The 24633-nt window shown below is 43.4% G+C and overlaps 1 protein-coding gene across 5 annotated transcripts in view; it reads right to left on the reverse strand.

Moving 5' to 3' along the window:
• The window catches only part of LOC126159422 (fatty-acid amide hydrolase 2-A-like), a 193262-nt gene extending 169621 nt beyond the window's left edge, over nucleotides 1–23641 (reverse strand). For 2 of the 5 annotated variants that reach the window (XM_049916620.1, XM_049916556.1), the window contains exon 1: nucleotides 16002–16186. The gene's annotated coding sequence lies outside the window, so the exon portion shown is untranslated. Of the gene's footprint in view, nucleotides 1–16001; nucleotides 16315–23290 lie in introns of those variants that run through there. The other 3 variants (XM_049916571.1, XM_049916536.1, XM_049916564.1) reach the window with 3 other exon arrangements.
• Nucleotides 23642–24633: the final 992 nt, after the last annotated feature.

Below are 24633 nucleotides of genomic sequence, written 5' to 3' on the forward strand. Positions count from 1 at the left end.
CCTTCGTCACAAATTGTTAGTCATCAGTTACCAGTTGCCGCTACCATTTGCAAAATTGCACTCGGCGATCAGGATCGTTATCATTAATCGCGTGCAGTAATCGTGGAATGTAAACTTTCCACTTTTCAGCTTTCAGACTTCTTCGTACACTTGTTCTGCTAACCCCCACTTCACGTGCACATTGTGTAGCAGACTTCTGTCAAGGATTAACAAACGTTTCCAACGCGAGAGCCGATGAAGCAGGACTTGTGGCTGCACGCTGTCTTTCTGATCTTCCTTTGTGAATATCACAAATCGTTCCATGCAATTCAAACTTGTCAATGATGCGTTTAATTGTTAGTCGGGTTGGTGGTTCTGTTACAAACTTCCGCCTCCACTGTTGCACTTCAATGGCATCTTCAAATTTGAAAAACCACTCCACAATACATTTTGTTGCTCGAAAGTCAAGCGTGCTGCAGAATGTATTGTTTTCTCATTACCGAGATGAGAGTACTAACATCTTTTAATTCAAGGACCATACTACAACACACTCGTAACTCAGATCGAAGGACGATATCGATATCTCAATAGAGCCTGACAAAGAGTGTATACACTTTTCTGGCGGACTCTATATATACGTTCACCAATGAAAATCGTCATAAATGGTTCAAATGGCTCTGAGCACTATGGGACTTAACTTCTGAGGTTATCAGTCCCCTAGAACTTAGAACTACTTAAACTTAAGTAACATAAGGACATCACACACATCCATGCCCGAGGCAGGATTCGAACCTGCGACTATAGGGGTCGCGCGGTTCCAGACTGTAGCGCCTAGAACCGCTCGGCTCGTCATAAATAATCCATCACAATTTGAGAAGAACATTTTATAATTACTCTACTATGTTTTCTTTATTATGTGCGCTTCTGAACAACTGCTCAACAATTACGCAATATATTCTATCTAACTATATCTGGATCCCGCTCCAGCTACTGAGGGTCTGGTTGCTGACGAGTCCTCTCCATTTGGCTCGGTCCTACCACCACTTTCCTTCCTCCACTTGCTGCCAGGTCATACCTCTCCTTTCCACCGTGTTCTTGGGCACCCGCTAGGTCTTTTTCCATCCATCTTTAGTTCTTCCATAATTTTGGAGTCTCTGCCCACGCATCCTCTTAACATGCCCGTACCATCTTAATCTCTTTTTTTCAGTTTATTCTCTCATACTTTCTTGTTTAAGGTCCTTTCTAATATCTACATTCCTTACTCTGTCCATTCTTGTTTTCCCTTAACTATTCTGAGAAATTTCAATTCCCCTACTTGCATACTTCTCCAGTCCCTTTCTGTCATTGTCTGTGCTTCTCCTCCATAGGTGGCAATAGGGAAGTAGTAACTCTTATACATAAGGACTTTTGCTTTTCCTGTAACTTCCGTATTCCAAATCAGGTGTTTTATTGTTTGGTAGAAATTGCCTCCCTTCTGTAATTTATTTTCAAGGAGTAATATTATTTCTAATGGCCGAGTATTAAGTTCAATCGCGATTCTGACAGTAAATTTGTTTGAACAGAGCTCTTTAGCTTTTTAGAGTTATATTTGTATGAACCCTTTGCAATACGCCGGCCTAGAGGGGAGCGTACGATAGAATCACACTACCGCTCTACAATGACTTTACCCTCCGTACCCTCCTATTGTTAATCAAGTGACATTGCAACGTTTGGTCTTGTATGTAATTTGATGCACGGAGACGAGTGCCATGAATAGATTTTGCCACACGAGAGCTGTATATTCATCTGTCACGTGAAAACGAGTGCGTCCGAGGCCTCTGAACAGCCCGGAATTCGCTATGTCACTCGATGTATGCCCCTATACGATACTGAAAATTTGGATCGGCTCTGGCGGTGTTCATAGGCAGCATATTGGTGTAGTGGGTGCTTTTGAAATCCTGTAATCAAGGTGCAAACTCCGAACTTAAAATATTTAAAGAGACACATTCAGTCTTGCACTAAATACTGATAACAACAATACAGTGAAATATTTTATTTATTTTGTTATTATTGTTATATTTTATTTAAAGAATTATTCAAAGCAGGATTGTAGAATAGTTTGGAACTGTGTGTCGAATGTTTCCATTTGCCTCACCGAAAGCTCTGAAGCATGACGTGGCTTGCTTGCGCCACGCAAGTGGGTCTTTGCATTGTCCAGGAGACTTGGCCTTCGGTTACTTTCCCACCGTTTCTTGATAACGCGTGACTCTGTATATGTGCTTACTGTCAACTGGCTATCCGGAAACCACAGCAGCCTACAGACGTAGTTTGCGTACAATAAGATTTGAGTGTCACTGTTGAAAAAGCTCGTTCACACTACTTGGTAGTACCTATCGTTAAAAATTCCTCGACCTAGAACTTTCTATTACAGTTTACTTCGGCTGAGCGAATTAACAAGGTATTACCCAGGTGTACCGGTATGAAATGAGCGTTAAGATACAAATGTGTCGATAGGGAACATTTGTTGTGAACGAGCCTTAATTTTTTTTTTGTTTGGTTGGTATGACATCTGTCAAAGATATTTAGTATACATCAAGTCATGGAACAAACAACATCGTATGTTTTCATCATGTTAGCAATGTCAAATTTTGTACCAGGAAGTGATGATTTGCGAAAGCATTAATTTTTTGTTTTCATTTGAAAAAAAAGTGCTGCAGAGTCGCATCGAATGCTTGTCGAGGCATATGGTGATCATGCTCTAACGGAAGCAACATGCAAAAGATGGTTTCAACGGTTCAGAAATAATGATTTTGAAGTAACAAATGAAGAACGTGGAAGACCACCAAAAAAGTTCGAAGACGCCGAATTCCAAGCAATATTGGATGAAGATGATACTTTGCGTCAGAAGCAAATGGCAGCAATGCTAAATGTTGCACAACAAACTATTTCTGACCGTCTGAAAGCTATGGGAAAGACCCAAAAGTTTGGAAAATGGGTGCCACATGAATTGAATAAAAGACAGTAGGAAAACCGAAAAACCATTTGTCAAATTTTGCTTCAAAGACATGAAAGAAAATCAATTTTGCATCGAATTGTTACTGGCGATGAAAAATGGATTTATTTTAAGAATCCTAAACGGGAAAAATCATGGGTTAATCCGGGACAACCATCAACATCGACTGCAAAACCAGATCGATTCGGCAAGAAGACAATGCTCTGGATTTGCTGGGATCATAAAGGTGTGGTGTATCATGAGCTTCTAAAACCCGGTGAAACTGTGAATACTAATCGCTACAGACAACAAGTGATCAATTTTAACTATGCATTGATCGAAAAACGACCAGAATGGGCCAGAAGACATGGAAAAGTAATTTTTTTACACGACAGAGCACCTGCACACAAAGCAAAACTGGTTCAGGATACAATCAAAACACTTGTCTGGGAGCTGCTACCCCATCCGCCGTATTCACCAGACTTGGCCCCTTCCGACTACCATTTGTTTTCGCCAATGGGACACGCTTTGGCTGAGGAACACTTCAATTCCTACGAAGAAGTCGAAAATTGGGTATCTGATTGGATTGCTTCAAAAGACGAACATTTCTATTGGCGTGGTGTCCACAACTTGCCAGAAAGGTGGTCAAATTGTATAGAAAGCAATGGTCAGTACTTTGAATAAATTTTTTTTTACTTTTCAATTCAAAATTACTGATTCATTTTCACAAAAAAACGCTCATTTCATACCGGTACACCTGGTAGAAAGAAGAGAGGTACAAAATCTTGTCCTGTCATCCTCCTTTATGATACCATTGTTTCCAGGACAGAAGGAAATCGTGTACCGCGAAGGAAAACTTGATACCAGCAAAAAAAACAGTGCGAATTAAACAAAATAGCGTAGGTCCAGCAAACCGTCAACTTGTCATCGAATCCGAAGCCGAATCGTTTTCTGATCAAAAGACGAGCTGTATGTAAGGCAGACTGAATCTCCAGGGCTTACTTAAGCTATCACGCATGTAGTAAAACGAGAAATACTCCAAAACACTGTGACTTGGTTTGCGAGTCACGACATTCCTGAAGCTAGTACGTAAGGGAAACTGGATGTAGAGTACTGATTGCTTAAAAACTGACATAATTGCGCGGCCGCTCCCGCCTGCGGTTCGAGTCCTCCCTTGGCATGGTTGTGTGTGTTGCTCTTAGCATACGTTAGTTTAGGTTAGTTTAGGGACCGATGACCTCAGCAGTTTGGTCCCTTAAGAATTCACACATATTTGAACATTTTTTGAACTGACATAGTAATTGTCACTTCCTTATCACTGTTCGGTAATTGTGGTAGATCTCTTTCTTATCTTTCTTCCAACTAACTTTTTTCCATTGCCCCGATGTGTCTTAGTTTTAATCACATTTGTTCCTTTTTAATTATTACTATTAGACTTTGCTCGCTTGTAATATTAGGAAATGCGTAGTTTTAAGGGGAAAATTAGTATTAGTTACATTTCTCCAGAAATGTCTTACAAGTAATAAGAGTAGAAACACAGCTAGTTAGAAAAGTAGAGAAATGTAAGTTAATGCGGACGAGTAGGAAAAACAAACCCTTAATGTTCGGATAGAGTATTAGTAGTGTCCTGCTTGGCACATTCGCGTCGTTGAAGTATCTGAGCTTAACATAACAAGCAAGTAAGGATCTTGGTAGGGAAGGAGAATGATGGACATCGGTTTATAGGGAGAATTTTAGGTAAGTGTAGCTTATCTGCGAAGGAGATCGTATATGGGACGCAAGTGCGACCTATTCTTGAGTACTCGCCGAGTGTTTAGGATCCGCACCAGGTCGGATTAAAGGTAGACATCGAAGAGTTGAGAAGCAGGGTGCTAGATTTGTTACCAATGGCGTTGAACGACACGCAAGTACTAGAGAGATGCTTGGGGAACTCAAACGGGATTACCTGGAAGGAAGGCGACGTTCTTTTCTAGGAACACTATTGTGAAAATTTAGAGAACCGGCATCTGAAGGTGACTTCAGAATGATTTTACTGAATAGATTTAGCGTAAGGAGCATAAAGATAAGATAGGAGAAATTAGGGCTGACATGGAGGCCTATGGATAGTCGCTTTTCCCTCGCCCTATTTACGGTGTAACAGGAAAGGGAATGATTAGTAATCGTACAAGGTACTCTCCGCTATGTCCCGTACGGGAGCTTGTGAAGTATGTATGTAGATGTAGACGTAGATGAAGATGTATATGAATTATGATCGTCCGCCGGCAGGAAACAAGATCTCGACAGTGTAATGAGAAGTTCATCAAATCACAATAAATATATCTAAGAGTTCTGTGCAATCAGTATCATAATTTTTTTTTCGTAAACGTACTGTCCATATTAGTTACCTAGATGATGAACTACAAGTGGAGATAAAAAAAAATGAAAAATCCCTATGTTATTTAAGGTGAATGCTGGGATAATTCCTTTAAACATAACACTTCCGCTTTCTTCTTCAACTTTCCTCCAGCCAAGCTATTGTTCGTTTGTGATGGACTAGACGAATATAAGAAGTAAACAATGTAATTCCTCAGAATAACAGAGAAATAGTGACGACATGTCCGAGCAGTTCGACTGAGAACAACCATCAACACAAGGTAGTGTGCCTTAAGCAGGCCACAAGAAATACCAGGCGCGTTGGGTGGCCCACGGAATGAATGTGAGTTAAACTGTTCCCTCGCTTTAAACTCGAACGACGATGTGTGCTCAGAAGAGGATCTGAGGTGATGACCATAGGCTTATGTAAGAAAATGTTTATAAAATGCTGTAGGTCGTGATTAGACAAATGGTACAAGAAAGACACGAACCAACCATTCGCTTGGCACTAAGATAAGCAAGTTGGCCCTACTATTACGGAAACTGTAACACAACACTTACACTGCAATCATAAAATTGGACTGACACTAACATGTGCATAAATTATGAACAGATCCTTTACCCACATTTAATGTAGGAACATCCATACACGAAAAAAATTAAAAGCAGTGAGCAACTCTTGGCTTTTACAGGCAGGCATGAGCCATTTGGAATGCCTGTGTACCAACTATTGTCATCTGTACTGCAAAACAGGTAGAAAAGCAAAGCCACATATGTGATACACATTCGATAATTAGATAGACATTCGATGCATTCGATGATAAGATAGACATTCAATAATAAGAAAAAATTTTGATGCAAGTATTCTGGTGTAAGCATGTGCAGGGTGGGAAAAATGAAACTGACCCGGAAAATATTTCACGTGCCTAATGATAGGCAACCCAAGTTACATCATTTGCCCCAGTTGTGGATGGTGCAAGTTAGATTGCCTATCTTAAGGCGCATCAAACATTTTTTTCGGCCAGTTTTACTTTTCGCACTTCCCAGCACCACCCTGCAAATTACTGGGAAATACACAGTAGAGGGAACTTCGCACTATACCAGTCGTTAGGTCTTTTTCTCATTCCGTAGACGTACGAAGCTCAGGAATAATGATTGCTTAAACGCCTGTATTGGCACTGTAATTAGTCTAATCTTGTCTTCACGATTCTTATGGGTGCGATACGTAGAGAGTTGTAGTGCGTTTCGAGCTTCCTCACTTAAAGTTGTTTCTAGAAATTTCCTAAGCAGGATTTCACGAGACAGTTTGCGTCTACTTTCAAGCGTCTGCCAGTTCAGATCCTTCAGCATCTCCATGGCACTCCCTCATGGATCAAACAGACCTGTGATCTGGTTCTTTTTCGCATTAATTTTATAAGTGCTACACGCTATGCTTTATTACGACACAGACCAAAAATTGCGCCTACATTAATGTTCATAAGAGAAGACAAAACGCCAACTATATGCCAGCTAGGAATATAACAAACAAGTATTCTTCGACCACCCTCTTTAGACAGGCAATGTATGAATGCCCGTACCACAGTACTATTGTCACATAACTAGCTGTAAACACTCTCATTCTGCGCAATTTTTTTTTACAGCACAATGTTTCACCGAAAATTTAGTCTGCGCTAATATCCTTTCGGATGCTGTAGCTCTTCTTATTTTCTGTTCTTGATAAGGGAGACTGGAGGGAAATTTCGCCTTATTCAAGACACTGTTCTACAGTTTATTTATCACCCAAACATGTTTCAGCACTTTATGTGTTATCTGCAGTGATATTTTCTGTTTATTTTCTTTCTCATCCTGGTAGTTTTATATCTACAATACATTCTACAGCTTGATATGGTTTTTTACGTTCTGGTCTTAATTTCCCTGTTTATGACGAGTTAAAGCACTAGGTATAACAGCACGTGAAATGGTAACAGAAAGCTTGTTCTTATTGATAAATTATATCAAATGCATGTGTAACAGCAAGAAATGACAATAACGGAAGAGTTAAGTGCTTCAGTACGCCATAAGCAATGGAATTACACAACATGAAAAAAATATAAATCTGAAGAATGTATGATAGGCATAAAACTACTTGCATACAGAACTAATACCGTCATGTGAGATAGTAAATAAACGAAAAATTCTACTGAGGATGGTACATCAAGTGCTGAGGCATGGTTGGGTAATAACAAAACTGTAAAACGGTGTCTTTTTTAAGGCGGAATTTCTCTCCAGTTAGTCTGCTCTCTTGGTTCCGTCACGATCAAAACTGGAACCCTTACCTAATATGACTGTTCTCGAGCACTGTATCTCGATAGCAGAGATGCAGTCGTCCCTAATGACCTCGTCGTCGACGGGATGTTGAGCCCTAATAATAACATCCGCCTCAAGTGAAATTTTCCGAGAGCAACGGACATCCCTCCTCCACGACGAAGCACAAAACAAGCGACGTGCTGCGACAGTTTTAGATAACGGATGTATCTGTTCACGGCGCAAACGACTTCTTAATTATTTATGTCGACTGTTCGAATCTTCTTCCCGGTACGGAATCGTCCAGCGTCATTCGTGTTCCATGGGACGTTCACCACAATCGTGCTGTTACAGACAACCGCGAATCAGCAATACATTTCTAGGATGTCACTGTAGTACCGCTGCGTATTGGTGGCAAATCGTTTTTGCCGGAATCACGTTTACTGACTGTTATTACTTCAATTTATTCCTATGGAACAGCTGCTTGTTTATTTTGATTCTTAGTTGCTTTTACTAAACCCATATTGAGCTTTAAAGTTACCAGCAATCTATGAACAGTGCTATTTGCGCTTCCTCGCCACTAGTGCTAGAATACTGTACGTCACTGGGTATCGTAAGCTCACCAGCCTAAGAATTAGTCACACCTAGGGAAATCATTACACGCGTCACTTAATATCGTGTAATTCCGCCCCTGGACTTGATAACCACCTGGATTCGGTTAGGAAGTGAACCCATGAAGTTCACTGAATGAGAAAATTTTAGCTGACAACCTAGAAACCTGACCATCATCAAGACAGATCTAATGCACACATGGGTCTAAACAAAAAGACGGGACAGGAAGTGCGTTCATAGATGGCAGGGCCAATCGAGGAGGCAAATTCCAGAAAGTCACGTCCATACTCACTGCAGAACTCATAGCAATTTTATTAGAGTGACTTAATTACGAAAAAAGTACAAGAAGAAACGCTCAACTCTTAAAATGCTACGACGTAAACGATACCAACAATTATCTAGTATATCGGATTATAGAAGCAGTGCAGGAGCTTTCTCGAGCAAATAAGACGATCATCATGCTATGGGCGAAAGCGCAAATCGGAATAAAAGAAAATGGAAAAGTAGATACTCTGGCCAGGGAAGCTGTATACATTGGTTCAGTGAAAAATGATGAAGTGCCACTCGACGATATTCTTCATTACATAAGGATTATAACCAGGGAATAATGGAATGAAGATGTCGAGCAGTGTCAAAGGGTGACACTATGCCGCAGTGATGCCTAACACCCCATTACGTCCTTGGTACCAAAACTGCAGACACAATAGAAACTCTATAGTGACAATAGCACGACTTCGCTCCAGTCATGGGAGATTCCGGTAACACCTTTCCCGATTCAACATAATCGCATCTTATTCATGTGAATGTGGCAGAGGGAATAGGTTAATCAGACTTTCTTCGGATACCACAGAAGGTTTAAAGAAAGAACGAAACTATTACAGCGTCTGACGACATCTGGAAATTCCTTGCCTACAAACGCTAAAACCTACACAAAGAAGAAATGCAGATCATAAGCGGGTATTCATTGGACAAATATATTATAGTAGAACTGACATGTCATTACATTTTCACGCTATTTGGGTGCATAGATCCTGACAAATCAGTACCCAGAACAACCACCTCTGGTCGTAATAACGGCCTTGATACGCCTGGCCATTGAGTCAAACAGAGCTTGGATGGCGTGTACATGCCATGCAGCTTCAACACGATACCACAGTTCATCAAGAGTAGTGACTGGCGTATTGTGACGAGCCAGTTGCTCGGCCACCATTGACCAGACGTTTTCAGTTGGTGAGAGATCTGGAGAATGTGCTGCCCAGAGCAGCAGCTGAACATTTTCTGTATCCAGACATGCCCGTACAGGACCTGCAACGTGCGGTCGTGCATTATCCTGCTGAAATGTAGGGTTTCGCAGGGATCGAATGAAGGGTAGAGGAACGGGTCATAACACATCTGAAATGTAACTTCCACTGTTCAAAGTGCCGTCAATGCGAACAAAAGGTGACCTAGACGTGTAACCAATGCCACCCCATACCATCACGCCGGGTGATACGCCAGTATGGCGATGACGAATACACGCTTCCAATGTGCGTTCACCGCGATGTCGCCAAACGCGGATGCGACCATCATGATGCTGTAAACAGAACCTGGATTCATCCGAAAAAATGACGTTTTGTCATTCGTGCACCCAGGTTCGTCGTTGAGTACACCATCGCAGGCGCTCCTGTCTGTGATGCAGCGTCAAGGGTAACCGCAACCATGGTCTCCGAGCTGATAGTCCATGCTGCTGCAAACGCCGTCGAACTGTTCGTGCAGATTGTTGTTGTCTTGCAAACGTCCCCATCTGTTGACTCAGGGATCGAGACGTGGCTGCACGATCCGCTACAGCCATGCGGATAAGATACCTGTCATCTCGACTGCTAGTGATACGAGGCCGTTGGGATCCAGCACGGCGTTCCGTATTACGCTCCTGAACCCACCGATTCCACATTCTGCTAACAGTCATTGGATATCGACCAACGCGAGCAGCAATGTCGCGATACGATAAACCGCAATCGCGATAGGCTACAATCCGACCTTTATCAAAGTCAGAAACGTGATGGTACGCATTTCTACTCCGTACACGAGGCGTCACAACAACGTTTCACCAGGTAACATCGGTCAACTGCTGTTTTTGTATGAGAAATCGATTGAAAACTTTTCTCAAGTCAGCACTTTGTAGGTGTCGCCGCCGGCGTCAACCTTGTGTGAATGCTCTGAAAAGCTAATCATTTACGTATCACAGCATCTTCTTCCTGTCGGTTAAATTTCGCGTCTGTAGCACACCGTCTTCATGGTGTAGCAATTTTAATGGCCAGTAATGTAGTCGCATCTTATTCACGTGAATATGGCAGTGAGGAATATGTTAATCACATTTTCTTCGGGTACCGCAGAAGGTTTAAAGAAAGAGTGAAACTCTTATAGCGTCTGGCGACCTCTGGAAATGTCTTGCCTACAAACGCTAAAACCTATTTAGAAACAGAAGACACAAAAGTCTGTGAGCTCATCGACGATTTTATAATAGAGCTCCAAAAACACAATATAGAAGCAGATTTTTTTACATTATCATATATTAAATATGTTAATTTTGCTTAGGTCGTTTACTTAAGTTCAGTTTAACATTAAGTTCAAATACAGCGTAATGAAACAATAGCTCTGAAAGTACTGTACACCGGGCGATCCATCTAAACATTGTAAACAGCCAAGCGTGACAATCTCGAGTCCAATTCGTGGAGCGAATGACTCGGTCTATTTAATACCAAAGTGACACTGTGATGCTCACAGAATTTAGGCGGAAATTTGTGCAAATAATACGATATACTTTTCGTCATATGCTGCTGAACAAGATGAGAGGACAAATAATCTAGAAGCTTGTAAACAAAAGTATTGGATTCGAGGAATCACTCACTTACGGATCGTAAGAACAAGACGCACTTACGAAGATGAAAAATGAAATGATCGTATGGCATTTATTGGCCGGGATATCCCCTTCGGGGTTCGGCCGGGGCGCAGCCCCGAATCCTCCCGCAGTCAGAAAAATGGTACAGAATCCTCCCAAGCGCGCAAGGGTCTGAAAAACGATGGTACTGAATCCTCGCGTTTGAAGCAGGTAGCAGTTCTAAGCGTTATGAATACTCCAAGCAGGCAAAGAAAAGAATATGAAGTTACAGTAGAAGATGTAGAACATTTTCGCGTATATTGTATGTTTAAAAGTTTTATCTTTTATCTTATTGAGATAAGCGCCAGCGATTAAGTCCCGGTCAAGTTCACGCGCAAAGCGTGCGTAAGTGAATCAATATTTTTTGTTTAAAACATGGGAGGGGTAGGGGAAGGAGGTAAGGAACATGGCAGAGATAATTATATTATTGTCTATAATACAGCATACAATGTGTCAGTTTGGGAGGATTCGGTCCTGTTACCTGCTTACCTACCTTGTTTCGGGAGCATTCGAGGCTGCGCCCTTCGGCCAATGTATTGCAAGTCTTTTTAGTTGACGCCACTTCAGTAATGATGAAAGACATACAACATCCAGTCCCCTGCCGGGATTCGAACCCGAGCCCCCTTGCGTGGTAGGCAGTAACGCTACTGCTGCGCTACGGAGGCGGACACTTACGACGATATAAAAACGTTTTTGTAGACGTCCATGAGAGAAGGGCACAAGGAAAGTAGTTTTCATGACTGTCACCCCAAATACAATATATTTAAACATTCAAACCGCAACTCAAAGCATGTTAGCTTTTCTTGCGAGTGGCTGGATGTTAATCGCTTTCTGAAAAATCAGCGGCAAGTGAAAGACCTCTACAATTCAGGTACCGGTAATAACTTAATGGCATTTAAATAACAACACCCGCGTCAGTAATATAACTCACAAAGATAATCTGTTCTCCCGCCTTGGACTCAGTAATACCTGAATCACTTACACATTCGAATACAGATATTGTACGTTTTCTATAACATGGTCCATTGTTTCGTTTTTACCGGCATGCAGTTTCACTGTCTGAACAAAAATAAATCGTTTCTTCTTTCTCCAGGATTTTCCCGGTCGGATATCTATTTGTATAAAAGAAAGTCGTGTTAGTTACACTATTTATAACTAAAGAACGGGTGGACCGATTTGGCTGAAAACTGGTGGATAGGTAGCTTAGAACCAGGAAACGGGCATAGGATACTTTTTATCCCCTTCGACCGCTATAAAACGTGGTATAACAAAAACGCATCTGGCATGGAATAACAAAACGCAAATGTCAGCTAAACGTCACTATAAAGCGTGGTATAACAAAAACGCATCTGACATGGAATATGAGAGCTAAACGTCTACGGTTAAGTATCAGTATATATCATTAATTAAAAATTTAAAGAAATAATTTGTATTTCCTTTGAACCACCAAGACGATCGAATATTTCTCGACAAAGCCGTAATGCAAGAAGGATACAAAACATTGCGAATGAAAGGACTGAAGAAGAACAACAAATTGCCCGTGAAGAGCCCCGCGTTAGTATGGCTCGACTTCGTGCTTCTCATTCACAAGAGCAAAGTGAGGCAGCCCGTGAAACGGCTCGCTTGGCAATGCGAAATCGTCGAGCGAACAACAGAAATCAACATGTAGTTTGTGGTTTAAATCTGGAATATCCATGTTTTTCACGTGGTAAATTATGTGTGGCATGTTCACGGGTCGGAAGACCATCTGCGTTTTTTGTTCTTGCGCCTGATAACAAAACAAAAATTGTCTTGTATCACAAGGTACTTAATTGAAGAGTGGAAGCTATGCACCAAAAAACATAAGGAATAAAGAATCATTAAAATACTTAATCTTTTATTTTTATTTCCTAATAAAAAATTGAACTTAACATCCAAAATCTGATTATTTATTGGCTTTAAGGCGGAACAAAGTTCGCCGGGTCAGCTAGTATTTCATAATATTTGCAGGAGTAGGCTTCACAGAGATAACTCATCAGACCTGACTAATCGACGGATATGAAAAAGAAAGCAGAAAAGCACAGGGGCGTTATCAATACCTACATTACGCGACAGCAACGGTTATGTTACTGATGACAGGGCACTAAAGTGGAATTACCAAATATAGTTCCCTCAGTTCCATCACCAAAGAAGACAAAGCAAATGTTCCAGAATTCGAATCAACAACAGCTGCCAAAATGAGTAACTTAGAACTACATGTACACGGTGTAGCGAACCAGCTTAAATCACTTAATATAGGCGAGTCATATCTAGAGTGAATTTGGCAGAGAGCTTTGAGGAGATAAATGCAAGGTCCTTCCACTTGTTGGTGCCACCTTTCATAGCCCACACGTCGCAAATTTTTGCTGCAGAGTAATGGAGTGTAGCCACCGCCAGGTTTTAGATTTTGTACTGGACTTTATCGTAATGCCGAGCCATCGTTTTAAAAAAAATACGCTGCAGCAACATTACGAAATGGGTTCTTAATTATAGCGTCCCGAAAAACTTCGAATATGGAAAGAAAACATGCAGCAAATATCGCACTTTTAAATATTTTTAAGGACGAAGTTCTTCTGTTTTTGCTTCCTGTTATAATCTTTTTGACTTCATCCATCCTTAGGGAAACAATATATTAATCGCAAAAAATATATTTATCCGCATATAGCCTCTTATAGTAGTATGATTTTGTACTGAGGTTACTTTAAAATAAGTAAAATGACCGTGAGATCTGTATAATCCGAAAGAAATGACTCAGACTGGCACATAGTTCTCTGTCACATAGTTCTTCATCTACATGATTACTGTACAACTCACAATTAAGTGCCTGGCAGAAGGTTTATCGAATCACATTCAAGCTGTTACTTTACCATTCCACTCTCGAACAGCACATGGGAGAAACGAACCCTTAAATCTGCAAGCTTTGATTTCTTTTGTTTTCTTAAGAAGATCATTTCTCTCGATGCAGATGGGTGTCACAAAGTATTTTCACATGCTGAGGAGAAAGCTGGTGATAGAAATTTCACGAAAAGGTCTTCCCGCAGCGAAGAACGCTTTTGTTTTAATGACCGTCACCCCAATTCGGGTATCATATTCGTGGCACTCTCCCCCTGTTTCGTGATAATACAAAACGAGCTCCTCTTCTTTGAGCTTTTTCGATGTCCTCTGTCAATCATACTAGATGCGTATCCCACACCACACAACAGTACTCCAGAGGAGGACGGACAAGCGTAGAGTAGGCAGTCTCTTTAGTAGACCCGTTGCATTTTCTAAGTGTTTTGCCAATAAATCTCAGTCTTTGGTTAGGTTTCCCACAACATCATCTATGTGACCATTCCAATTTAAGTTTTCGTAATTGTAATCCATAAGTATTTAATTGAATTTATAACCCTTAAATTTGTGTGATTTATGGTGTAACCGTAATTCAGCGGATTCCTTTTGGTACTCATGTACATGATTTTACGCTTTTCATTATTCAGTCAATTGCCATTTTTCGCATCATACAGATTTCTTGTTCAAATCATTTTGCAATTGTTTTTGATCCTCTGATGACTTTACGAGACGGTAAATGACGGCATGATCTGGGAACAATCTAAGAAGGTTACTCAGGCTCTCTCCTAAATCGTTTATATAGATCAGGAACAACAGAGGGCCTAGAACACTTCTTTGGAGAACGCCAGATATTACTTCTGTTTCACTCGATGATCATCCGTCAGTTACCATGTTTTCTTATCGGAGGGTGAGCATTGTACGAAATGTGTACACATCTACATCTACATTTATATTCCGTAAGCGACCCAACAGTGTGTGGCGGAGGGCACTTTACGTGCCACTGTCATTACCTCCCTTTCCTGTTCCACTCGCGTATGGTTCGCGGGAAGAACGACTGCCGGAAAGCCTCCGCGCGCGCTCGAATCTCTCTAATTTTACATTCGTGATCTCCTCGTGAGGTATAAGTAGGGGTAAGCAATATATTCGATACCTAATCCAGAAACGCACCCTCTCGAAACCTGGACCTACACCGCGATGCAGAGCGCCTCTCTTGAAGAGTGTTCCACTTGAGTTTGCTAAACATCCCCGTAACGCTATCACGCTTACCAAATAACCCTGTGACGAAACGCGCCGCTCTTCTTTGGATCTTCTCTATCTCCTCTGTCAACCCGATCTGATTCGGATACCACACTGATGAGCAATACTCAAGTATAGGTCGAACGAGTGTTTTGTAAGCCACCTCCTTTGTTGATGGATTACATTTTCTAAGGACTCTCCCAATGAATCTCAACCTGGCACCCGCCTTACCAACAATTAATTTTATATGATCATTCCACTGCAAATCGTTCCGTACGCATACTCCCAGATATTTTACAGAAGTAACTGCTACCAGTGTTTGTTCCGCTATCATATAATCATACAATAAAGGCGTGGCTGGGAGCAGACTCCCACACTACCGAAATTATTTCACATTTGGCTCTTAAGTATATGTCCACGCAGTCCCATAAATTAGCCATACTATATTGCCCCTTTATTACATTGTGTCTCGATATTTCTAGACACGAGCGCCTCTTACTGGTATGACAACCTTACTTAAACCTCTGTGATACTATTCATCCATGAAAACTTCTTGCTCCTCTGACGAGTTCGGATTTGCATTTGTAGCAGCAACAATTGTTCATCTTTGCTGTTACCAATAAGTAAATGTGTAAAAACAGGGCAAATGCGTGTGAATTTAAAGTTTGGTCTTAGCGCAAAATGTTAAAACAAAAGTGCGTTATACGAAATCCACGTTACTGTCGCAGATTGCTGTTGGTGGCATGCACAGTTGAGTATGCTAACCCCTTAGATATTCCTACTCTGCGATCTAGATTGACTTACTTTCGTTCCTACCTCCCCCTCCTTTCTCCCCGCACTTCAGGGCAGAATTTCACTGACAAAATCATCCACAGCCACAGATGAGTAGCAGATTCGTCACGATGATATGTCCGACGCGTTTCCGCCAGGGAGATTTCTGTTCCAGCAGTAGGCAGTGCGGAAGAACACGAGAACGTACCTGTCACGGCGTCGCGGCGTAGACTGGCGTGCGGGCGTCCACTTCGCTGGCCAGCTGGCGGATGCTGGCTGGCGCAGGCGGCTTATCGAATAGGAGGCGTCCTTCAGTAATTACGGGCCGCACTTGCTGTGGCCGGCTACGGCGGCGCTGCGGCTGCCCTTCGCGTGTCTCTGGTGCACCTTGATCGTCGCTCGGCGGCGGGTGGGAGGCGAAATGACAGTGCCGCGCCGGGCTGGCCCGTGCGTAACCCAGCCCCTAGGTATGTTGTTTCGATGGAGCTGCCGATAGAGCCTGAACTACTGTCATTGGCTCACAAACTGCACTACTACCACGCTGAGCAACAAATTCAAAGGTGCACTTTTTTTTAAAATCCTGTAATTCATATACAGGGTGATCAAAAAGTCAGTATAAATTTGAAAACTTAATAAACCACGGAATAATGTAGATAGAGAGGTAAAAATTGACACACATGCTTGGAATGAACAAAAAAAAAAAAAAAAAAAACAAAGTTCACAAAATGTCCGACAGACAGCGCGTGACAGATCTCTTGGCGCGTCGTTTGGTGATGATCGTGTGCTCAGCCGCCACTTTCGTCATGCTTGGGCTCCCAGGTCCCCAGACCTCAGTCCGTGCGATTATTGGCTTTGGGGTTACCTGAAGTCGCAAGTGTATCGTGATCGACCTACATCTCTAAGGATGCTGAAAGATAACATCCGACGCCAATGCCTCACTATAACTCTGGACATGCTTTACAGTGCTGTTGGCAACATTATTCCTCGACTACAGCCATTGTTGAGGAATGATGGTGGACACATTGAGCATTTCCTGTAAAGAACACCATCTTTGCTTTGTGTTACTTTGTTATGCTAATTATTGCTATTCTGATGGGCCATCTGTCGGACATTTTTTGAACTTTTGTATTTTCTTGGTTCTAATAAAACCCCATGTCATTCCAAGCATGTGTGTCAATTTGTACCTCCCTATCTACATTATTCCGTGATTTATTCAGTGTTCAAATTTATACTGACTTTTTGATCACCCGGTACATGACTACTCTGCTAATCTCTGCCTTCAAGCTGTCTCTCTACCGTTCCACTCTCGAACGGCGCACGGGAAAAACGAGCACTTAAATTTTTTTGTGCGAGCTCTGATTTATATTATCGTGATGAGCATTTCTCCCTATGTAGGTGAGTGCCAACACAATTTTTTCGCAATCGGAGGAGAAAACTGGTGATTGAAATTTCACTATAAGATCCCGTCGCAACGAAAAACGCCTTTGTTTTGATGATTGCCACTCTAATTCACGTATCATGCGTATCATGTTTGTGGCACTATCTCCCCTATATCGCGCTAATACAAAACGAGCTGCCCTTCTTTGTACTGTTTCGATGTCATCCGTCAGTCCCACCTGATGCGGATCCCACATCGCCCAACAATTCTCCAGAATAGGGCGGACAAGCGTGGTGTAAGCAGTCTCTTTAGTAGACCTGTTTCTCCTTCTAAGTGTCTGCCAATGAATTGCAGTCTTTGGTTTCCTCTACCCACAACATTATGTAGTAGTAGTAGTAGTAGTAGCTTTATTCATCCGTAGATCTCTTTTTAGAAGGATATAGGACATGTATTTAAGTATTTACAAGCTTAGACCAATTTAAAATAAGCTAATTCGTATACACATATATTTACAGGCTTCTAGTCAGAAACAATCGTTAGATTTACTCCTGGTATACAATACTTTTTTTTACAAATAACTTATTTATTAATGTAATGACACGCTGTTCACTCATATCTCACTATCAGTCACTGCACACACTATACACACATTGTTTCATAACACTTCACTCACTACACACACACACACACACACACACACACACACATACATACATACACAAACTGGTGATCTCTGGGCTATTTTCTGTACCTCAACTTCCCATTTGCTATCCTGAAAAACTGAGTCAGCATCCCTCCATAATGAGTGAGATGTTGAGCTCAAAAAAAAGCAGAGGTATCAGTATTGTGCTATGGGGGTAAGTGTTTCTAGAAACGATACAGAAGGAAAAATCATAAACTGAATGTGTTATGTGGAATGTTGGATGTTTTATAACAACAATTGTTATTATTTATTTGTATAACATTTTTTTATCAAACTCCTACTCTGTTTTATCCAAGTAATCCTTCAATATATAAAATGTATTGCATAACAGGTACTTTTTAGCTGCCTTTTTAAATAAGTGTATTTTCGCAATTTCTTTAATCTCTTTTTGTAATTTATTGTACAGTTTTATTCCTTGTTAGAAAATACTGTTTTGAATTTTATGTTTATTTTTTCTTGGTAAATGTAAGTTGAGTCTATCTCATGTTGCATGGTCATGGACAGAGCTGTTTGTACAGTAATTACCAATGTTATTTTTGATGTCTACAACTGACTGGTAAATGTATTCACAGGGAGCAATTAAAATCCCCAGTATTTTGAACAGATCTTTACAATGAGCTCGACTAGTATTTTTGGTTATTATCTTATGGCTCTTTTCTGGAGTTTGAAAATTGTGTTCATATTCTGTGCATTGGTTCCACAAAAATGAAAGCCATAAATAAGAATAGAGTGTACTTATGAATAATATGCAACTAAAAGACACTGCATGTTACACACTGTTGACAGGATTCTAAGGGATAACATGCTGATAACATTCTGTTTGCAAGTACCTTTGTGTGTTCGCACCACTTCAAATGAGAATCAATATCCATTCCATGAAATTTTGCATTTGTTTCACAGCCTATAGAGGTGCCATCCACATTTAATTTAACATTGTCATTATTCCATGAAATTTTGCATTTGTTTCACAGCCTATAGAGGTGCCATCCACATTTAATTTAACACTGTCATTTTCCTCTTCAAACTGAAATTCATAGAATTAGTTTTCTTTATGTTCAATGTCACTTTATTGCTTAGTGACCAATCATAAACATCCTTGAGAGTTTCATTTCCTTTCTCGGCAAGGTGTTCTCTTGTTTCCTCAGTGACTATAACATTGCTGTCATCAGCGAAGAGAATTTTTTCACGATGAGTAACACTACTGGGAAAGTCATTGATATATATCAGGAATAGTATTGGTCCTAATATGTAGCCTTGCAGAACCCCTCTATTAATGTATTTTGGTTCTGATAAGTGTTTTACTAAATGTTTAGATCTATTTGAAGTATGTGTTATCTCTACTCTTTGTACCCTATCTGCTAGGTATGATCGAAACCAATCATTAGCTACCCCTCTTATTCCTAATGCTTCTAATTTATTTAATAGAATCTTGTGGTCGACTGTATCAAACACCTTAGAAAGATCCAAAAATATGCCTATGACACACTCATCTTTATCAAGAGCATCAAGTACAACTTTTGTGAATTCTACTATGGCTGACTCCGTGTTTTTGGCACTTCGGAAACACTTTTCTGAGATTGTTACGCCACAATACGAGAAGAAAGATGTGAAACATAATACGCAGCATTTCATCAAAACCACACCAGGTCCACCAGTGTCTGCACGGCCACGGAAATTACCACCTGACCGCCTAGTAATAGCAAAACAAGAAGTTGAGAAATTGTTGAAGGAAAACATGTTCCGTCCGTCTGACAGCCCGTGGGCTTCGGCGTTGCATTTAGTTCCCAAGAAAGATAAAATCTGGAGACCTTGTGGCGATTTCCGGGCACTAAACGCAAGGAAAATACTAGATAAGTACCCGGTTCCGAGTTTACAGAGTTTAACAATTTGCTAGCGGGATCACACGTGTTCAGTGTAGTGGATTGTGCGAGAGATTATATGCAAATTCCAGTGGCGGCAGAAGACGTCCCAAAGACAGCCGTAACTACCCCGTTTGGCCTTTTAGAACATATATATATATATATATATATATATGTCTTTTGGACTTAAAAATGCAGCCGAGACATGGCAAAGGTTTATCGACGAGGTTTTGCGTAGCCTGCATTTTTGTTTCGCTTAGATTGACGACATTCTAGTATTTTCTAAAACTACAGCCGAGCATAAGGATCATCTGACACAGGTTTTTCAACGTCTCAGTGATTATGATGTGGCCATTAATTGCAAGAAGTGTGTCCTAGGACAAAACCAAATGACCCTTTTTAGGGTATTTAGTTACCGCAACAGGAATTACTCCAACGCCGGAGAAGGTGCAAGCGTTACAGCAAGTATCACCCCGACTACATACCGATAATTACGAATATTTCTAGGAATGGTAAATTTCTACAGGCGGCACTTACCAGGGACGGCGGAGAAACAGGAGCCGTTGACAGCAGCATTCGCAGGTACCAACGCTAAAGGTAAGCGCAGAATTCAGTGATCTATGGAAATGCAACGTTCGTTCGAGGCAGTGAAGCAAAGTGTACTTGACGCAACGCTTCTAGCACACCCTGATCCTGCCGCATCTTTGGCAATTGTTGTCGATGCAAGTCAGGCAGCCATAGGAGCAGTGCTGCATCAATATGTTACTTTTGAGTGGCAGCCTTTGGCATTTTTATCCAAAAAATTAAATGCGCAGCAAAGAAATTGGAGTGCATATGATCGCGAGTTGCTGGCGGTTTTTGAGGCAATCAAATATTTAAGAAAGTCAGTAGAAGCCAAAGACCACCGTTTTCACGGACCATAAGCCCTTAACGTTCGTTCTCAAACAGCGAGGCAAGCACAGTTCTCCGAGGCAACACAGATAGGTTGAATTTATATTTTGGAAATTCGTGGTAAGATCTTATGGGGCCAAACTGCCGAGGTCATCGGTCCCTAAGCTTACACACTACTTAACCCAACTTAAACTAACTTACACTAAGGACAACACAAACACCCATGCCCGAGGGACGACTCGAACCTCCGACAGGAGGAGCCACGCGAACCGTGCAGGACGCACCGAGCGAGGTGGCGCAGTGGTTAGCACACTGGACTCGCATTCGGGAGGACGACGGTTCAATCCCGCGTCCGGCCATCCTGATTTAGGTTTTCCGTGATTTCCCTAAATCGCTCCAGGCAAATGCCGGGATGGTTCCTCTGAAAGGGCACGGCCGACATCCTTCCCCAATGCGATGAGACTGATGACCTCGCAGTTTGGTCTCTTCCCCCAAACAACCCAACCCAACCCGTGCAGGACGCCACAGACCGCGCGGCTACCCCGCGCGGTCTAGAATTTATAGTTCAATTCACAACCGACATACGGCAGACAGCAGGGGCAGACAATTTTGCAGCAGATTATCTTTCCCAGATAACTGGCATATCCAAAACTATTAACTTTCACGAGTGCGCAGTGGCACAAGATAAGGATGCATAGTTGCAGCATTTCCTCTTGAACGAGAATACGGGTCTCCATCTAGTACAAATTAGATTACCGAACTCGAGTCTCAAAGTTTGGCGCGACGTCTCTACAGGTAGAAAGCGCCCATTTGTGCCAACAGACTACCGCAGACGAGCATTTCGTAGCGTTCACGATCCTGCCCATCCTGGCATCAGGAGCACGGTCCGCCTGGTCGCAGAACGTTTGTATGGCTCGGAGTAAACAAAGAATTCAGGAGATGGGCGCAAGAATGTTTGGCCTGTGGATCGTCACGCCCATCCTCCGTTAGGGTTCAAATGGCTCTGAGCACTATGGGACTCAACTGCTGAGGTCATTAGTCCCCTAGAACTTAGAACTAGTTAAACCTAACTAACCTAAGGACATCACAAACGTCCATGCCCGAGGCAGGATTCGAACCTGCGACCGTAGCGGTCTTGCGGTTCCAGACTGCAGCGCCTTTAACCGCACGGCCACTTCGGCCGGCCCTCCGTTAGGGATCCTGACGTTTGCGAAAGATTCGTTCATGTCCATCTTGACTTGGTGGGACCATTACCGCCGTCAGATGGTTTCCGCTACCTTCTTACGCTAACTGATCGATATACCCGTTGGGCAGAAGCCGTTCCGATAGCGGACATTTCAGCAGAAGCGACAGCAAAGACCTTGATAAGCGTGTGGATAGCGCGTTTTGGTTGTCCCGTACATGTAACCACGGATAGAGAGGGACAGTTTGGGTCAACTTTATTTCAACAGTTAGCCAAGCTGTGCGGAATGAATCACCACAAAACTACCAGTTATCATCCCAAGAGTAACGGTATGGTTGAAAGTTGGCATCGGACTTTAAAAACAGCTCTTGTGTGTCAGGAGGATAAATGGACACAGGCTCTGTCTTTGGTATTACTTGGTTTGCGCATTGCTTACAAGCCTGACTTAGGCACGTCTACCGCAGGAATGGTGTGTGGCCAGAATATCCATGTCCCAGCGGACTTCATTGAAGACAGGAGTCCTACGACAGGAGAATTTGCGCAGTTACGACAACAAGTGTCGCGTCTGGGCACAATTCCAGGCACTAGGCTTGGACGTCAACCAACTTTCATGCACAAAGACTTGAGCAGTTGTACCCACATTATATTGAGATCAGACATCGTCAAACCATCATTGCAACAACCGTATTCGGGGCCTTACGAAGTTTCGCGGCGAAACACGCATACGACGCAAATCTCCTATAATAGGAAGTTAACGGTGGTGTCAATAGAAAGAGTCAAGCCAGCTTAAATGCTTGCTGCCGGTAACGAAGTACCTCACCCAGCAAACAAGCTAGCACCGAAGATATCGGAGGAAACAGTTTCTCTCGTGCCAACACCGTCCAGTCAGCAGACATCGCCCCAGCAAGTACCGCATAGACACACACGAGCAGGTCGGCGGGTACGCTTCTTTGACAGGATTGGGCCCCTCCACGCCCACACCAACGTGGTGACCAAACCAAAAGTTCTACTGTCACCTCCGTAAACATGTTAGTTTTTGAATCAGGCGTCACAGGATGCAGGCTGTGATGTTATCCATGCGTCTGGGTAAGACTACTCATTAACATGGTCCATCAGGAGATAGAAGTGGTCGAAAACGATCGAAGGGTAGCGGTTGTAAGAGCAGAGGAAAAAAAGTGCCAAGGCCAGCGCCAAGGGAAAAAAACCTCTGCGACAGTAGGACGGGTAGTAAGGGCAGTAGCGGCTTGCTAGCTGCGACAGAGCATGCAAGGTGAGGGGTGGTTAGCGTGAGGTATCGTGCAACGTTACCTATGTACTGCGTGGTCGTTAGCTGGGTCAGTCCGGTGCTGCGGCTGGGCTCGCTTGTAGTCTCCTGGGCCGGCGGCGGTGGCTTACTCCCTGTAACATAAAAGTTCGGCGCGGCAGCTTGGCGACGCTTGTGCGATGAAGACTGCCCTATTGGCTTTTGCACCTTTCACCTGCGGTGCTGCTGGGGCAACCGCTGGGATAGGCGCAGGTACGACTGCGCTGAGGCCTTGGGCGAAGACTGCACGCAGTTGCCTCAAGGCCTCTTCCTTCTCTGCAGCCACGGCGGCTGCGAAGGCAGCCCTCTCCGCCGCCATGACGGCTTTGAGGGCTGCTGTGGCCTCCTTCACGGCGGCCCCGAGGTCGAGGTCACATCTCTTCACGGGAGAGCGAGCTGCGTCCTGGCTGCCCGTTTCCGAGCGGTCGTCCCTGCCCCTGGCAGGTGGATCTGCTACTGCGCCGTCCCTCAGCTGCGCCGGGCTGCTCTGCGCCCTACACCGTTTCCGACGTCGTCTTCTGTTCTGCTGTTGCGTCGGTGCGGCCGCGGCCGCTTCGCCGCCCCCGGCACGGCTGCGACTTGAGAAAGCCGCACAACCGCGCCAACTGGCGACGTGCGGGCCGCCACACCGGACACAAGTCGGCAAAGCGTTGCTGCCGCGGTCGCAGGCGCGGCTGTCGTGCTCGCCTGAGCACTTGACGCACCGCGCTGCGTTGCGGCAATACTTCGCAACATGGCCCTCGCCCTGGCACCTGAAGCACTGGGGCTGAGGGTCCATGGCGGTCGGGAGAGCCTCCGTCGTAACCGGGAAGCCCAGCAACTTCCGCAAGTCGAAGATGTCACTCCCGCCGTCGACCGTCTGCACGGTCACGGCATAGAGCGGCGCCCTCTTCCTGTTGGTCCGGTTGTGCAACCTTGCGGCTGCGCAACCAAACCCGGCTCGCAGCAGCCCTTCCCGGACCGCTGCCTCGTCGCAGCACCAAGGTAACCCCCTGAGGAGTGCCTTGGTCGTCTTCATCCTTCCGACGGAACGTGCCTTATCACGCGCCGGCTGTGCGTCGACGACGTGGTCGGCCACTGCGACCTTGATCGCCCTGTGGTCGGCCACGTTTGCAGCTCGAACGCAGATCAGCGAGTCTGTATCGACAGACTCGTAGACCACCTCGTTCCGAGTGCAATTCGTGACGGTGTCGAACAGCGCTGTCCACGCGCCTTTGCACTTGACGTACAAAGGGGGAGCAGGCCGCGACTCGTCTTCACGGGAGTTCCTCGCATGGTCGGCAGACTCGGTGAGTTGCACAACCGAAGGACCCTTCGTAGCGGCAGGTTTCCTCTGCGCACCCTTCTT

The sequence above is a fragment of the Schistocerca cancellata genome, chromosome 1, assembly GCF_023864275.1.
Source record: "Schistocerca cancellata isolate TAMUIC-IGC-003103 chromosome 1, iqSchCanc2.1, whole genome shotgun sequence".
Lineage (NCBI taxonomy): Eukaryota > Metazoa > Arthropoda > Insecta > Orthoptera > Acrididae > Schistocerca > Schistocerca cancellata.